Raw genomic sequence first — 20,060 nt, 5'->3', positions numbered from 1 at the left:
CTTGGTTATTGCCTCCCCAATTGCTTTGATTGTTTCCACCCCAATTCCCTTGCTTACCTTGATTATTCCAGTTGCCTTGATTATTGTTACCACCACTCCAATTGCCTTGGTGGCCATTGTTGTTCCAATTTCCTTGTAACCGCCATTGTTGTTGATTTTGTGATTGAGCATTGTTTCTTTGGCCTTGATAATTATTGACATACTGCACTTCTTCTTCTTGGTCACTGAATGAATCACCTTGATCATAACCACTTTCATCTTACATGAATTGTTCCGTACGACTTCGCATTTGTTGACCATGTTGCGTCTCTTGTTTATAATCATATCCACACCTTCCATCACATTACTTGTTTCTACCCTTGAACTTGTTGAAGCTGAGCTTTGGCCAATTGGTTCATTGTAGTTGTCAACTCGGCAATAGCTTGCCCATGATCATGTAGATCCTTGTGTAGATGAATGATATTTGGGTCACCTTGAGGAACATTGGCTCTACTTTGCCATGCCGATGAGGTATCCGCCATCTCATCAAGAATTTCACAAGCTTCAGCATAAGGCGTGTTCATGAAGTTTCCACAGGCGAGTTGATTTACCACACATTGATTCGTTGCGTTGATCCCCCTGTAGAAGGTTTGTTGGATCATGGCCTCGGTCATATCATTGTTCGGGAACAATTTAACCATGGTACGATATCTTTTCCAAATCTCGTGCAATGACTCATTGGGTTCTTGCTTGAACGTAAGAATCTCATCCCTAAGTGTAGCCATAAGTCCCGAAGAGAAGAATTTGGCAATGAATTTTTCCGCCAACTCATCCCATGTGTGGATGGAATGATTGGGCAATCTCTCTAACCAGTCCAATGCCTTTCCCCATAGAGAAAAAGGAAATAACGTCAATCGCAGCGCGTCCTCAGAGACATTAGTTTGCTTACTCCCCCAACAAGTTGTCACGACCCAATCCAATGGGCCACAACGGGAACCCGGTACCTTACTAACCCGGGTACCAATATAACGAATCTTTCATATCATTCTACCATAGGTAAATGAACCAGCATAAAGCATGAGGGAATACAAACTTATACATATGAAGTACGGGCGTATAAGACCAAAATAACCATCCGTGTACTAAACATGGGCCGACAAGGCCATACAATCTTTTACATGACATCTGTCTACAAGCCACTAAGAATACATAATTTTCATAAAGGTCGGGACAGAGTCCCGCCATACCAAACAATACACGTCTAAATCATACTAACCAAACAAGCAACTCCAAAGCAAATGGAGCGCATCAACATCTTCCGCTAAGCTGATAGCCTACTTGGAGGGCTCTCGACCTGTATATCAGGACCTACGGGCATAAAACGTAACATCCCCAGGCAAAAGGGACGTCAGTACGAATAATGTACCGAGTATGTAAGACACATAAACAAGTACATAACAGACATGGAAGAAATATAGATTAAATGACTCAACCTGTAAGTCTGGATAACTCTGTAAATCATGAAATACTTATGGTGTTATGCATATGCGTATGAATGTCATGTCGTACTTAGGTACATGTGTTCATAACATCATCAAGCCTCTGAGGGCATCCCATCATATCATCTCGGCCACTATGGGCAAATCATCAACGTGTACCAGCTGATCAGGTGGTGGTGCGTATATAACGCCGTAACCTTTTCCCATATCCCATATACATATATTATACATACATATATATATATATATATATATATATATATATATATATATATATATATATATATATATGTGTGTGTGTGTGTGTATAACGCCGTCTGGTCATGGATCAATGTACATGTATATGTGATTGCAATGCATGAGAAGTGCGTATAGCTGTTTAATACGTATAACATTAAAAAGAAGTCCAAGACACTTCATCAGTACTAATAAGATATAGCTGTTTTGCTTAAAGTAAAAGAAGGAAAAACCTTTTTATTTTTATACTTATTAAACTTCTATTCCTGATAAAAGAAGAGTTAATGACTAATACTAAAATTTCAAGGAAACAATTTCAGTCCAACTATCAAAACTTACTAATACCTAATAATGTATAATTCTTGAATAAAATCCATTGAAGCTTTGATCATCACGCGAATTGTTATTGATGATTTACGAATAATTTAATTGTTCTACAATGTTCTGCCAACTTAATCATTACACATTTTCATCTTTTCCATCAAAACAGCAATTTGTTCTTGGCATAAACGAAGATAAATGGAATAACCTTCTAATAGACATACGAAATGTCATAAGACTATTATGACTTTGAATAATATCATGTAGTAAACTTTTTCAACTTACGTACTTTCTGAGACCCATGAACAGATGATATAATAATATGACACATAGGAATCAAGAATATAAGTATCTCTAGCATTTCTATGAATAGAGTCATTTATGGAAGTTGCGTATTTTGCTCGTTCCATTTGTATCGTATGGATCATGCCAAAAGAAAGAAGGGATAGCCTTAACATACCTGAACCGATTCTCTTGACAATCCCTCTAACACAAGTCCATTGCGACAACACGTAATGGCGGATCGATGTAGGGGAAAATCCGTATGATATTCTTGAGAAAGATTACACCGTACTTCCTTAGAATCACAAAATCCCGTTGCTATTACACGGTGTAACTTCGTATGACAGTCAGATTTATCCTTTGGAGACGAATTGCCGTAAGTGTTTTGCATGAAGGAACATCCGATGTTTGATAAAGAAGGAATGAGATTATTGGGATGCTAAAGAAGAGCTTGAAATTTTACCGAATGAAGATAAACCCCATTTTCTTGAAAGACCAGAGTTGTAACTCATTTGATATCTCTTGTTAAACTTTGGAAAATTTCCAAAGAATAGACAAAGAACCAAAGTGCAATGATACGTGGATTTTCAGTGAGGTTTTGAGCCACATATATCCTTCTTAAAGTGACACCTTGAAATATGGAATTAAGAGTCATTTTAAATGCCACTTTGGGCTGCCACGTTGGGGGTGTTACATTTATCCAAAAATTCATCCCTTTCCCTAATTAACTTATTAATCTCCCACTAATCTAATAATTAACCAATTACCCACATAATTAAGAATTATCTCAAATTACTTATAATACTACTCACTTTTAACACACTTTATACACCGTACTATCATGGTCATGTAGTACCTTCTATGGCACTAGTCCATAAATATCGGGTATAAGTTCGGACCGTATTTTATTCCAAAATGTCAAATTTCGACGAAATTTGTTTTCTTCGATTCTCTTACCCTTTCACCTTCACGAATTAACTTATCACTTGTTTGAAATAGTGTAATACTTATAATCCCAAAATAAATCTCATTCCCGAACTTACATCGATTAACTTACGATGAAACTTCAACGTATGAAAATGCGGACGTAACATCTCATTTCCAATCTTATATCAATTTACTTGTGGCGTACTTCCACGTACGAAAACATGGGGTGTAACATCATTCTCCCCTTTGGAACATTCATCCTCGAATGTTGACTGATACACGTATCATTCTTATAACCCATAGCTCTTGCGAATAATTTAGTACTCCTCTCGCCATTTAGGCGACTATTCTGTGAATGAATCCCAAAGGTCAGGGTATTTCCCTCTTTAAACCTCTTTCTCATACCACGACTTGTAGTCGGAATCCTTCTAATCTCGTAACTGTTGCTACCTTCTATCATGCAGCCTTTACAACTCTAACTTTGTATGTGTGCCTATGCGGCTCTTCTCTTCTCTTTCCTCCAGCTTTTAGCCAATCCCTAGGCTTTACTTTTGTGAACATATACAAAATTATGTCAAGTTGTTCCTCTGGGCGTCATTAGCTTTACTACATCTACGTAGGCCATACTATACCATAATTCTTACTTCGATTTATCATTACTGAGGTCTACTACGGAACTCCAGGTTACTCTCGTTTCTTATCCTATATGCATAAATCTAAGTCCTTTAATGCTTCTTCATTACTGTCCATCTTAGGACTGATGGCCCAATCTCATCTCGTATTTTGCAACTCTACCCATCCATTGTTGGTTAACCTCAACGTTGATCTACAATCATCCATTGATAACTTGAAATTTCTTTCGTAATAGATTGCCACTAGGGCTTGTGTTGCATCGTGGAACATTTGAAGTGATTTTCCTGATCCACTTAGGGACGATACTGTACTTCAATAATCATATTTTATAGGCGTGGGTATTTTAATCCCGTACAATTCGTGAAATCCTCTTCAAGTCATTACTCAATCGAGGCCCAAACGTCATCCTTTATCTATCACAATTACGCCCTTATTCCACTACCAGGGCAGCATTCCATCTCTTTTAAATGCTACTAGTTTTAGACTCCTTTGAGTTTGTTCTGGCTATACTGAGCCTTCTATAACTTCGAGAACCCATCAGCTCTCTTATTTTCATGAGCTTAATCCCAAGGACTTATCCATTCTTGTCACCTTTTCACTCACCTTTTCTTATTTTTACTCCTGTTTTCCTAAAACCTCGTCGCTCTACCATGCTTTAGTTTGCGACCTCCACATATCTATTTATACTTGTTCGCAACCTTACTTCAACTTGCTTGCACCATATATTTCCTTATGTTATTCTGGAACATCAAGCGAGACATTACATCGTTTATAACTCTTCTTTACTCTCTTGACTAGATCTCTCGGTACTTAGAAATCATAGGCTGGAAGGTATGCCATTGACGACGTTGCTATCATTCCTGGATATTGAATCCTAGTGCTTCCAGCCTTCTATCCAAAGCATGGACTATTCACGATCTTTTGCCCTTGAGTATCTTGTACGTTGTTCACCTTTATCTAACTTACCTTAAAATATCGCATCACATCTTTTATCTCTTTCATAACCTCCTTTTCATATAGGTATAATTCACGTCCATAGCTTGAAGCACTATTATAATACTTGCACCTCTGGTGCCTATACAATTCGGTGGGAGCTCCATACTGAATTCTTATGAGGCTGGTATTCTTTTTTTTTAACTGGCTTTATCGTAGAGCCGTTATAGAATATGGTTATTGTACTATCCCTTTGGTACCTCTGGTATTAAGAGTGATCCTATAATGTTCTCAATCACGAGTTCTATAATTTTCTGGGTCCAATAATCAGATTCCTGATTTACTCTGTTGATGTAACTCTTTATTTTTCTCCTTCTTCTGATCGGCCTTTATGTAGGTTTAAGCTATCTTCCAATCTGCGGCTCATGGTATTAGTTATTACTTTAGCCCTTCATGGACGCTATGGAATATCCATCATACAATTTTCTAATAATTCATTCCTTTGTCTATGACCTGGGCTCAATTCTTTCTTTTAACTTATACCAGAATCTTCTACGGCTGTATGATTGTCAACATATATGCTGCATGGATAATACTCCGAACTCTTAAGTGCGTTCACAACGTAACCAACTCTGGATCATTGATCGAATGATTCTTTCGTTCCTTCTCAGTTTTCTTTAAACGTAAGCCATTACCTTTCCTGGTCTTTCTTCCCCCCTTATTGGGTGCATACTTAGCTTATCTTAGCTCTCACGCATGCCGGAATTTTCGTACAACTTATATGATCTTTGAATATTGCTTTTGATTTACTTCCCATTCACTAGCCACGGTAGGTTCCTCTTTCTTATGGAGGATGTACAATGTTGTTGTGAAATTGTTGTTACAAGATCATTTCCTATTTAGATCACTGTGCTTAGGTTGAAACTCCTTCCTCATTTCCTCAGCTAGTCTTTCACTGTAGTACTTAGGGAGGACCCTCTGACTCTTGTAAAGCTGGAAGCTTATTACATCGTATGCCCAATAAAATTGTTGATGTCCTTCCTCGCCTACTATTATCCGTAGTTACTTACCTCCTCACCCTTGTGCTTGTAGGGTTGCTTCTGAACTGATTTGACTGTCTTCCTAGTGGCACTCTCTTTATTCCCCTAACATTCATAAGGTACCTTTAACTACCCCGACTCCTATTTGAATATATCTCAAGTATTATAATGACATTACAGCGAGGCTGAATTCTCCATGTTGGGGTTTACTACATTTATCTTGCATGATCTGCTGATTTGTCTGTAACTTCTTGTCTAGTCATGACTAGGCTCTTCCTAAATCAACTACTAACTACGCGTCGGCCCATTCTCATATCCATATTCTTCGTAATCTCTCTTGGGTTATTTCCTTTGTCTAATTTACCTCTTGCACTGGCTCCTTATTTATCAGTAACCTTCCGGGCAGGAACCCTTACTTCCCTTTTTCTGACGTCGTGCTTACATAACGTTCTGGAATCATAGCATATCTGTAAGATTTGGATAAGTGCAATCTCATTCCTTTCTCAATTTTATCGCACTCTTCCTTTACCATTTCATAGTTACTAGAACAACTTAATTCTGTCTTAGTGCCACATTACTCCATATTCTCCCCTTTAGGGGAGAACTAAGATTTAGCGCTACGACGATCTACCTATAGATGTTTTACCTCTTCATCTTTGGCGTCTTCTCACATCATTGATGACCCTTCAAGGCTTCCAGTGCCTATCTTTGTAGTACTCATATCTAGTTGTACTATTCTAGAGTGCACCATCTTGGTGTCTCACAAGGAGATCTATTAGTACATTTGCAATATCCTTTGGAAATGTCAACTAATGCAAACAATCCATCCATCATTTGGGTTACTCTAACCCCAGCCGGGTCCTAATATCCCGTCCTTCTCTTAAACCATATATGTTAGCTCCCATAGGGCATAACTAAGATCGATGTGGCCAATTGTACATACCTCTGTTACTGTTGAAGGTAACTCAAAATGCTTATATCTCTCTTCCTGATCTGTAGATAATGTTCATCTTTACTAACCGGGTACCTTGTACCCTTCTTCACCTTGCTTCTTTTACTTATTGAAACGTGTACCTTCTGATTCTCTCGTTGCTTTTCACCATATGGGTGGATAAATATTCTTGCCTCAAGACTCCTTATCAAGAAGCTTATACGTAAGATACACACATGTTCTGCTGAAGACCTTACATTTATCCATCATAGGAAAGATGCAAACTTGAGTTCCTCTAACTCAACTCTTCCACAGCTATATCTCTTACCAAACGTCTTTCTTCATGTACACATCGTTGTATTACGAATAAGATAGAGTTTAGGAAATTGAGTTCTTACAACTGAGCTTTACCACACGATCTAGAGTAAGAAGAAAGAGTGACAGTCCTAAATGCCATGTAGCCTGCTGCTTATAAGTGTGGTGCATGACACACCAATAAACAAGACTCTACTAGATACGGCTTGTAGACTCCCTAGGACAGAACTGCTCTGATACCACTTTTGTCACGACCCAAACAGATGGGCCACAACGGGCACCCGGTACCTTACTCAATCGAGTACCAAAGTAACGAATCTTTTATATCATTCTATCATAGGTAAATGAACCAGAGTAAAGTATGAGGGAATACAAACTTATACATATGAAGTACGGGCCTATAAGATCAAAATAACAATTAGTGTACTGAACATGGGCCGACAAGGCCATACGATCTTTTACGTACATGATATCTGTCTACAAGCCTCTAAGAATGCATAATTTCCATAAAGGTCGGGACAGAGTCCCGCCATACCAAACAATACACGTCTAAATCATACAAACCAAACAAGCAACTCCGAAGCAAATGGAGCGCACCAACATATTCCGTTGAGCTGATTGCCTACTTGGAGGGATCTCGACCTGTCTATCAGGACCTGCGGGCATGAAACGCAGCGTCCCCAGGCAAAAGGGACGTCAGTACAAATAATGTACCGAGTATGTAAGGCACATATACAAGTACATAACAGACATGGAAGAAATATAGATTAAATGACTCAACCTGTAAGTCTGGATAACTCTGTAAATCATAAAATACTTATGGTGTTATGCATATGCGTATGAATATCATGTCGTACATAGGTACATGTGTTCATAACATCATCAAGCCTCTGAGGGCATCCCATCATATCATCTCGGCCACTGCGGGAAAATCATCAACGTGTACCAGCTGATCAGGTGGTGGTGCGTATATAACGCCGTAACCTTTTCCCATATCCCATATACATATATTATACATAAATACGCGTATATAACGCCATCTGGTCGTGGGTCAATATACACACACACACATATATATATATATATATATATATATATATATATATATATATATATATATATATATATGTGATTGCAATGCATGAGAAGTACGTATAGCTGTTTAATACGTATAACATTAAAAAGAAGTCCAACACACTTCATCAGTACTAATAAGATATAGCTGTTTTGCTTAAAGTAAAAGAAGGAAAAACCTTATTATTTTTTTATTTTTGTTTTTATACTTATTAAACTTCTATTCCTGATATAAGAAGAGTTAATGACTTATACTAAAATTTCAAGGAATCAATTTCAGTCCAACTATCAAAACTTACTAATACCTAATAATGTATAATTCTTGAATAAAATCCATTGAAGCTTTGATCATCACGTGAATTGTTATTGATGATTTACGAATAATTTAATTGTTCTACAATGTTCTGCCAACTTAATCATTACACATTTTCATCTTTTCCGTCAACACACCAATTTGTTCTTGGCATAAACGAAGATAAATGGAATAAACTTTTAATAGACATACGAAATGTCATAAGATTATTATGCCTTTGAATAATATAATGAAGTAAACTTTTTCAATTTACGTACTTTCTGAGATCCATGAACAGATGATATAATAGTATGACACATGGGAAATCAAGAATATAAGTATCTCTAGCATTTCTATGAATAAAGTCATTGTATTTTGCTCCTTTCATTTGTATCGTATGGACCATGCCAAAAGAAATAAGTGATAGCCTTAACTTACCTGAACCGATTCTCTTTACAATCCCTCTAACACAAGTCAATTACGACAACACGTAATGGCGGATCGAAGTAGGAGAAAATTCGTATGGTATTCTTAAGAAAGATTACGCCGTACTTCCTTAGAATCGCAAAATCCCGTTGCTATTACGCGGTATAACTTCGTATAACAGTCAGATTTATCCTTTGGAGACGAATTGCCGTAGGTGTTTTGCATGAAGAAACATCCGATGTTTGATAAAGAAGGGAATGAGATTATTGGGATGCTAAAGAAGAGCTTGACATTTTACCGAATATGAACCCCATTTTCTTGAAAGACCAGAGTTGTAACTCATTTGATATTTCTTGTTAAACTTTGGAAAATTTCCAAAGAATAGACAAAGAACCAAAGTGCAATAATACGTGGATTTTCAGTGAGGTTTTGAGCCACATATATCCTTCTTAAGGTGACACCTTGAAATATGGAATTAAGAGTCACTTTAAATGCCACTTTGGGCTGCCACGTTTGGGGTGTTACATTTATCCAAAAATGCATCCCTTTCCCTAATCAACTTATTAATCTCCCACTAATTCAATAATTAATCAATTACCCACGTAATTAAGAATTATCTCAAATTACTTATAATATTACTCACTTTTAACACACCTTATACACCGTACTATCATGGTCATGTAGTACCTTCTATGGCACTAGTCCATAAATACCGGGTATTTTAGCTCGGGCCGTATTTTATCCCAAAATGTCAAATTTTGACGAAATTCATTTTCTTCGATTCTCTTACCCTTTCACCTTCACGAATTAACTTATCACTTGTTTGAAATAGTGTAATACTTATAAACCCAAAATAAATCTCATTCCCGAACATACATCGATTAACTTACGATGAAACTTCAACGTATGAAAATGCGAGATGTAACATTTCATTTCCGATCTTATATCAATTTACTTGTGGCTTACTTCCACGTACGAAAACATGGGGTGTAACACAAGTATCGAGAATCCTTTTGAGATGCTTGTAGGCATTTTGACTCGGAGCCTCGGTGAAGAATCCCCGTTGCTCAAGTAGTGTTAGCATCACATTGGTGATTTGGAAGTTGCCTGCCCTAATGCGGGGCGGGACTATAGCACTTTCATACCCTCGTTTGGCAACATCCGGTCACCTGCCGCTCTTGGTAGAGGTGGGGGAGGGACGGGAACATTATCATCAGGCGGTCGGCCTCGCCTATTTGCTTGAGGTTCAAGAGGAACATCATCCACGTCATCCCCCATTAGCAAATTCCCTATGGGCTCGTTGTTAAGAGCTATTCTCGTACCTAAAATCGATTCAAACACAAAGTTAGTGACTCGGAAAGAAAAGAAGACAAATCACACAAAAACCAAGATATATAGCTAAATCCGTTTAACTCCCCGGCAACGGCGCCAAAAATTGGTGTCGCCCAAACTCACACCACAAATATAGAATGTGAGGCAGTCAAAGCAATAATAAAAACCCAACGCAAAGTTGGGTCGAATCCACGGGGAGTTAGAATTTAGATTAGGTGTACACCTAGTGCTAATGTATGATGTGCCTCAAATTACACTTTCACCTTTTCAATTGTTGTTTCTATTTCTACTTTTAAGCTACTGATTGTAATTGTAAAGCTAAGAGACAATATTTTTGGTTTTGGTTATTTTTCAAGTTATAAAAGATCTAGGGTCGTGACTTCCACCTAGGTGGTTACCTAACGAGTTGTAAACTCTAGTGCAAGTTTGATTGGTCGGGGTTGTAATATAGCAATCACACGCAATTACGCACTCAATACCTGTTGGTAGTTAGAGTGATTTTGCCCAATTTGGATTTTTCAAGTCCAAATGGGTATTGCACAAAATAAGTGATAAATGCTCAAGTCGGGTCTTACTATCTCTAGATTCAACCCTTTAATTGGGGCTATCAATTTCTTGAGTTCACCCTAATTTCTTGTTAGCCAAGTTTTCCTAGACTTAGTTTCTCTTTCTCAAGTAGAGATTAAGTCAAACAGGCCTGAATCAATGTTTGCAACTATTAATTCTATAATTCAAGCAAGAACTAGGCTAAATATCACTAACCCAACCACAAACAAGCCCTAAATCAAATACTCATTAAGTACCCACACTAGGGTTGAGCCACAACCCCTAGCTAGAAATTTAGCTACTCATGGAAAATGCAGAAATTAAAGAAGAAACTAAGATAAAATCCATAATAGATGATTAAGCGAAGAAAATCTAATGTTAAAATGCTAAACTAGTACAATGTTACCCAATACAGTTAGTAAAAACGGATCAGGTGCTCTCCTAAAACAAAACTTGACCTAAAATGACAAAAAGTTCTATTTATACTAAGCTGAAAATATCTGACAAAATTGCCCCTGCGAAGGTCGTGCGGCCGCATAATTATGTGTGCGGTCCGCACAATGAGACTTGTCTTGACAGGTTCCAGTTCTGCGGCCGCACAATTCTGGACTGCGGCCGCACTCCTTCAACTTCTGCGGACCACACATTTATGAGTGCGGCCGCACTCTTGCTTCTGCGGCCGCACAATTATAGTGCGGTGCGCTCTCCTTGATCTTGGCTTTGGCTGTATGAGACTTCTGCGGACCACATAAAAATGAGTGCGGCCACGCTCTTGATTATGCGGCCACATAAAAATGGTGTGGTTCGCATTTCTTATTGAACTTAAAATCCCATCTCTCTAATCTTTGTCTTCTGCGGCCGCACCAAAATTGTGCGGTACGCACTTTGCATGTCATTTCTTATTAGAAGTCTTCTTCATGATTTGCGGCCGCACTCAATATTGTGCAGTTCGCGCAATGCCCTTTTAGCCTTGTTTCTGTCCCTATCCAAAATTACTCCTTCTTGAAATAATTTTCATCTCTTTAGCTCTTATTTTGACACTCCTGCAAGCAAGCACATTTCATTAGTTTTCGGGAATACCTTTAAGCAATTTTGAGCTAAAACGAAAAAGTAAAAGAGTGCAAATAAGTTGTCAAAATCCCTACTTATCAATGAGTTGATCGATATGAGGTAGCGGGAATGAGTCTTTCGGGCATGCTTTGTTCAAATCTGTAATGTCTATGCACATCTGCCATTTTCCATTCTTCTTTTTCACCATGACCACGTTGGCGACCCATTGCGGGTATTTTGATTCCCTGTTGGAGCCATTTTCCAGTAATTTTTCAACCTCCCCGCGGACTACATCGTTTATTGCAGAATTGAACTTCCGCCTAACTTGCCTTACCGGGGGGTAAAACGGATCGATGTTCAACTTGTGTGTCGCAATCTCCTTCGGGATACCTGGCATGTCTGCATGGGAAAAGGCAAACAAGTCTGCATTATTAGTTAAGAAATGACGGAATTTACCTGGCTCCTGAAGCTTGCGACCGATGTAGGCTTTCTTGTTGTGCTCGTTATTATTAAGTTGGACGGGGTCGAGGTCTTCTACGGTTGATCCCGTGGCTTCTATTGTTTCGGGGTCTTTGATGACGTCTTCTTGTTCATCACCGCTCGACCTCGACCCTGTCAATTGCTATGCCTCTTTTGCTTTGCCCTCCATTTGTTGGGTGTATGTGCAATCCTGGGCGATGCGATAGCATTCTCGGGATATGCGTTATGCTGAACACTCCCCATGGGGTGGGAAATTTGATAACTTGGTACAAGCTGGAGGGGATGGCCTTCATGGCGTGTATCCAGGGTCGACTTATTATGGTGTTATATGTCGTATCCTGGTCCATGATGTGGAATGTGTTTTCCAGAGTGACGCCGCCGGCCAGGACGGGGAGTGTGTTTTTTCCGGATGTTCGTTCCACTGCATTGTTAAAACCGATTAGCGTGATGCAGCGTGACACTATCTTATCCTCGAGTTTCATCTGTGCAAGTACTCGAGGGTGGATAATGCACGCGCCGCTCCCATCGTCCACCATAATGCGCTTTACATCTGTATCTAATATTCGTAATGTGATAACAAGAACGTCATAGTGAGGGAAAACCAAACCGAAGGTATCTGACTTATTGAAGATGATACTGTTCATAAGTGAACGACTGTTTGAGTTTGTAGGTCGTGGTGAACTTTACGTTGTTGATCGATACGTCGTCGCCACCTCCGATGATCATTTGGATGGTGCGAGTTGGTGAAGGTGGTTTTAGTGGACCCTGGGGTTATTCACGTCCTCGGCCAAACTTGGCCCTTCCTCGGTCGCTCAACAGCTCTTTCAAGTGCCCTTGGTGAAGCATGTTCATGACCTCTTGCCTTAGAGCGATGCAGTCCTCTATTTTATGACCTCGCTCCTGGTGGAACTCGCATAGGGCATTTGACTTCCTGGTGCTCGGATCGGACCTCATCTTTTGTGGCCACTTCACTTTTGTGCCGAGCTTCTCCAATGCGTAGATCATTTCTGAAGGGGAAACACAAAATTTGTGAGCAGATAGTAAAGGGGGCATACCTTTCTTGCTTCGGTGAGTCCCTGTTTTTGGCCTAGATGGACCTTCTTCGTGACGAGAGGAGGGCATAAGGGCACCCCTGATATATGGTTTATGCCTTTCTCGGTTGGGTCATGGAGCTGCTAGATCTCTTCTGGCATCGTTTCTTCGGTCTTTTCTGAACTCAGCTTGTACTGAGGTCAACCGTTGGCTCGGCCCATACAAGTCGTCTTCTTCAGCACGGACTTCGGCACAGTAGGCATTATGTATTTCATCCCAAGTGGCTGGGCGATATTTCATAAGACGACTCAACAACTTTTTGGTCGCCCTCGAACCGTTTCTGTTCAGTCCTTTTTGGAAAGCTGCTACAGCCATGCCTTCTGATATATTTGGCAATGTCATCCTTACATGGTTGAACCGGACGAGGAAGTCCCTCAGTCCCTCTCCGAGTGGTTGTTTGATGGCGAATATGTCGTTCACTCTTGCTTCTGCCTTTTTCGCTCTTGCGTGGGCCGTTACGAACTTGTCGGCCATTTCTTCGAATGTTTCAATGGAGCGCATGGGCAACTGTGAATATCAAGTTAACGCACCTCCGGTGAGGGTTTCACCGAACTTTTTCAACAGGATGTAAGATACTTGTTCTTTGGCGAGATCGTTGCCCTTTATCGCGGTGACATAGTGAGTCATATGATCTTCGGGGTCGGTCGTACCGTCATATATTTTTAGGTAGGGCAGCATTTTGAAGGTTTTGGGTATGGCATGCGGGGCGGCCTCATCACTGTAGGGTTGTTCCACGAACCGACCAGCATCTCTTTTTGGTAAGAGTTTTGGAGCGCCTGGTATTTTGTCTACCCTTTCTTGATGCTCTTTCATTTGGTCTCGAAGCATTTTGCTTTCATTTTCGATTTCTTCCATCTTCCTCAGGTCGTGAGGGTATCGTCACCTGCATTATTAATATTGTGAGTGATATCTGTTATTGGAGGGAGAGGGCCATACTGCTCGGCCATCATTGGTGCAACGCAAGTCCTCGCATTTTCTCTTATTGCTTTTTGGGCGGGCTTTTCGAGGATGCCGGTCAGCGTGTTTCTTAGCCAAGCCTCAAGTAGTTTCTTCACTGCGGGTGGAGCCTCTTCCGTTATGGACGTGGAAGCCCTTTTACCGCAGGACGTTGTGATGCTACCATGAGGGAGGGGTGAGCCACTTCGCCTGGGAGAGGCATTTGGTGTTACATCTTCAACCTCCATTTCAGAAACTTCGTTGATGGTGTTTAAGAGGTTGGCGATGAGATCGGCCACTGCCTTCATCCTTTCTTCTCCGTTACCTTCCATGTTAGATATGTGTGTACAAGAGAGTAGGGGCTTTTGGGTCATTTTTTTTTGGCTAGTTATAGATCTCGAAGAAACTTAAATTTTTAACTAGGAAATCCCCACAGATGGAGCCAAATTGTTTGACCAAAAAATATAGACCCTCGGTTAAACTAATTAAATATATATAATGGGGGTTAAACCTAGTTAATAATAATATTTTCAGATCTATAACCGATTAACATGAATAACGCTAAGCAATGTTAATGGAAGATCAAGTGCAAGGTGCATTTAATGTTATAAGAACATTAATGAGGAGGAAATATAAAGCAATAAATAACAATAAATGGCACTAGAGTAAATAAGGAGAAAGTTTAACCCAATATTGAATAGGTGGATGTTCTCCCTTTTGACAATGATGAATGACAGAAATATCAGAATATTGGGACCCTTCTCGGATCTAGTGGAAAAGGTTTTGAATAATAGAAGATCGAATCTCTTTAAAAAGGTAATGTTTGTATTCTATCTAGAGAGAAAAGGTCTGCCTTTCATAGAGTGTACTTATCAGAGAATATTACCTACCTTTCACCTTATCTCTCTTTCTATTTATAATGGGCATGCCCCCAATTAACCCTAAAAGTACACGCACATAGGATATTCAATGGAACATTCTCTTAAAGATCCTGCTACTAAACTAATCGTTACTACCCCTTCTGATACTTGACATCGGCCATAATTGACTACTCGGCGTTGAGTCCTATTGGTTACTAGTCGACCTCGGACAAATCACTTTTGGTAATATCACTTCGTGTCGAATATCCTTAGGCAGATTTTGACCCATACAGGCGTTCCTACAACAAGCAAGTTGCGTACCAATCTGTTCTCGCATGCCCTACGTACCTATGCATGTCTCTAACTTTAATATTTCGCATTAATATGTAAAAATACTTCTAAAAATTAAAACAAAGGTGTTGTTTAAAATAACTAATTTTCTTTCTTCGAACCTAGTCTGTTATAGGTTTTCATATTTTCCCCAATCGATTGTATAAAGGTTTTCTCAATTTGGTTGTATTTTTGTCACATCATAGCAAAAACAAGACTATAAACCTATTTGGGCTAATTCTATTTCTGCTCAATTCAACCTACTACTCTTAAAGTCTGAACTTTCCTTTCGACAAATAATTTGAGGCCCACCAACGGTTCTGGGCTTTTCTTTTGTAAATTCCTATAGTAACCTCACGGTTTGCCCACCAGAAATGCTAGTTAACTCCATATACCTTTGAAATATTTATTTTACCTTGTATACCTATTTTATAAAAGTTTATTACTTTTTAACTTTTAATATTATTATATGCCATTAAATAAATCCCACCTTTTAAGGAACTAAATTATCTCTCATTCTAACTTAATAAATCCCTTAAAACACTCTATCATCCCACGTTTTAAGGAATTGGAATCATACATGTTCACAAAAAAGTTCACCCCAGAAATTTCTCTATGAAGTCCTCCATAATCTTTTTCTTCTCTTTCATCTATGTAATCAAAAGCAAAATAAAATAACGTGACAATGTTCTAATTTGGGATATAATATATAAACTAAAATAAAATATTAGAATATGTTATTTAAACCAATACACCACAATATCCTAATGAAAAATACATTATTCAAATCAAACAACGATGATAATCCAATTTGGAATATTCAAATCAAACATAACACAATATTCTAATTTGGAATACAATATTCAAATCAAACATTCCACAATATTCTATTTTGGAATACAGTATTCAAACCAGATTTTTTCAAATTAAAAAATTGTAGAATATTTGGTTTGTATATTGTATTCCAAATTAAAATATTGTTTGAGTATTGTATTCCAAATTAAAATATTATAGTATGTTCTGTGTGAATACTGTATTTCAAATTAGAATATTATGGTATATTTAGTTTGAATGTTGTATTCCAAATTAAAATATTTTAGTATTTGAATAATGTATTATAAATTAAAATATATGGTATATTTAGTTTGAATAATATATTCTAAATTAGAATACTATGATATGCTTGGTTTAGATAGCGTACTTGTCATTAGAATATTGTGATATATTCGATTTGAATTGTATTTCAAATTAGAATATTGTGGTATGTTCAAAATATATGGGAAGATCTGAAAGTATAGAGCATGCAATATCAAAAATGAAGTTCTGATGGAAAATAGGAATATGGCTTAATTAGGGGAGATGTGAATCTCGAAATTCATTGACTACAATTTCAATAATTAAGGCTATATTTAAGGGATATTATCCCTTATTAATAGTGGTTGTTACACACATAAGATTCTCTATCAGGATATATAATGTAATTTCTTTATAGGTATACAGTGTAACTTTCATAATTAAGGCATAGTGAATAAAGAGATTTATAGAGTGGTATACGGTATTAAAACCCCTTCTAAATTCTATGCATATTGACCCAGCAGTTCCAGGCCTACTCTCACTCTCTAGAGCTCCGTCTCCAGCCTCAAGGGGCATTTGCAGAAATGGCCCTTTTTTTTTTTAAATTCCTCTGTTTAAGATTTAACTCCATAAACTAAGTCGGCTGAGTTTGTTTGTAAAAAAAAGAGCTCATCTTACTAATTTTAAAGTTGAAATTTATCCCACTGAGCTAATGGAGATAGACTTTAAAGAGTGTCATTAGAAAAGGTCATATGATGCAAATAATGGATTGTATATGGTTTAGAGCATCTTTATTCTCCGATCTCCAGGTATCAGAAGGAAAAAATCCTACGCATCCGATGTTTACGGCAAAGAATATAGGGAAAATACAAAACTGGCCGGTCGATTAAAACTAATAGCATTCGCTAGTCAAAAAATATATAAAATATGTACATATATTATATATATATATACAAAAAAAATATTTTATCAAATATTATTTTTGGGAGCGGCTAAAATTATACATTAAAATATAAGGGTCCGAGTTTATCATGCATCTTGAATAGTCGCATGGCGTTAGCTGTCTTCTCATGCTTACATTACTTTGTGCTTATTCTAATTCTTCTGCAACAATGAAATGAAGCTTCGCACCCCAACATTGTGTAATCTTTTGTAATTTGGCTTATATACAGCTCTGTAACGCTCCACGTAAAAGAAATAGGATCATGTTGACCCAAAGTTCATAGGAAATTTCTATATCTAGTTAAGCAAATTACTATTGAAATAACGTGTTATTTATCTATATTTCTAGTTAAGCAAGTAACCAATGAAATTATGTGATTTTTGCCAATCGATTTTTCGTTAGGGCAGCCGATCGAAAAGAGAGATGTAACACGAAGACTTCCCAGAGGATCGCTCATCTTAGTACCATTCTTGCCTAGGCACGCTTAATTTTGAAATTTGGTGCGTTAGTGCTGATATAATCGCATCCCCGTTAGAAATTGTACTTATAGATTAAAATAATAACGGATTCAAGTTCATTAATAATCAATTATTAATTGTTTTTTGTATGTATCTGATCGTAATATCTCGAATCTATCCTAAAATAATATCTTGAGATATTAATCAAATTACAAGTGTGTCGGTATGATTCAAAATTAGTTGATATATGCACCCGTGAATAGGTTAATTCTCTTGTCTTTCACCTATTATATGCTTCCAACTTCCGTGGCCACAAGTTACTACAAGACAATATAGAGTCACGAGACCTCTTTTTCTTTGCTTTGCTTCTTTGCTGTAACGTCCAAAACCACGTTCACCAATTTATTAATCTATGGCTTTATTTTCTGTTGTTTTCCTTTTCTAAACTTCTCTCACCACATCTTCAATCACCAAACCAAGATAGTTGAACTCAAATTTTTTTAGCTTAGTATATATATATATATATATATTTGTGAACCCTACCACTAACACAAGTTGTGAATTTTGTGGCAAGTTATGAATTTATAAACTTTAAACCTTGATTACGCTTCCAAAGGCTGATCTAGCATCTGTTCAATGGTTGACGTGAACCCAATAGCTATTATCTAGAGCAGGGGCATATTTAAGCTATATTTATGATACACGTGAATTCATGGTCTTTCCGGTATTTTATGTAGATATTTTATAAAATTTATCTAATATTATATGTTGACCCCCATGTTACAAAAACATTAAATGGTGCACTCGGTTGAATGTTAAGTTATTTATCCTAAGGAATAGATATCAATTCCCACTCATTACTTTTTTCCTTCTTTTTTCGGTGGTACACTCATGTTTTGAACTCGGTTTGTTGTAGATCCGCTTATTAAGAAATAGACTAAATATCTACAAATATTTATTTGTAAACTCAATTATTATTATATAAGTATTAAATTAAAATAATTGTAAAACCCGCCAACTTCAAATCCGTCAACCCCCTCTGCCCATCCAAATACACACTTCCAAATTCCCCATTTCTTTCTACTCCACTCCCGCACCACGCTGCTGCCCATGATATTCTTCTTGCATTCAGAAATAGGTTGTGCATGAATTGGATCGAATTGGATTTAGCATAATTCAGATTGGATTTTGGATTCTAAAAAATGCAATCCGAATCCGATCCGAATTAATATCGGATTGGATTGGATTTTAAAGTTTGGATCGGATTGGATTTTCGGATTACAGATTTTGTATCGAATTATTATGCCTCAAAGTTGCAAACTCATTTGTATATTTTCTTTGTAAAAGAGGTAATACAGTAAGAAAAATTCATGTTTCTGCAATTATGAGAGTACTATGGAGGGGCGGATTTAGGGGGGCGCAAGGGGGTTCACCCGAACCCCCTTCGCCGAAAAATTACAATGTATATATAAGGCAAAATCTGGTTTTTATCTTTATATATTAAGTTTTAAACACCCTTAACACAACCTAAAAGTGTAGTTTAGTGGTCAAGGGGGTTCAAAACCTTCTTAAGTTCAATTCCCACTAGCTACAAAAAAATTTTTTGAACCCCCTTCGTGGAGATCCTGCCTCCGCCACTGGTGCTATGGTGCCAATATAGCTAAAACCATCAATTGTAAAGGTAATAACTTGGAGGAAAATGTAAAGGAAGTACTAACTATCCGAAATTAAAGTTTAGTATTTATTCATGTCCTAATAATTTCGGATTTCGGATCGGATCGGATCGTATTAAAATTATACCAATCCGAATCCGATCCGATCCGAAATTCAAAATTTTAATAGACACAATCCGAAATCCGATCGGTTCTATATCCAATCCGTCCGAAATACAAAATTGAACTGATCGGTTCGGATTTCGGATATCCAATCCAAATGAACAGCCCTATTCAGAAACAATGCAACTCTCCCCCCCCCCCCCCCCCCCATATTTTTCTTAATCTCAACTTTGAATTTCTATTTCTTCTACTATCAAAATATACTTAACTATTTGTAGATGCTGTCTTTTTAATT

This window comes from Nicotiana attenuata, unplaced genomic scaffold (genome assembly GCF_001879085.1).
Source record: "Nicotiana attenuata strain UT unplaced genomic scaffold, NIATTr2, whole genome shotgun sequence".
NCBI lineage: Eukaryota > Viridiplantae > Streptophyta > Magnoliopsida > Solanales > Solanaceae > Nicotiana > Nicotiana attenuata.
The sequence above is the reverse complement of the archived record's forward strand: the minus strand, read 5'-3'. Positions refer to the sequence as shown.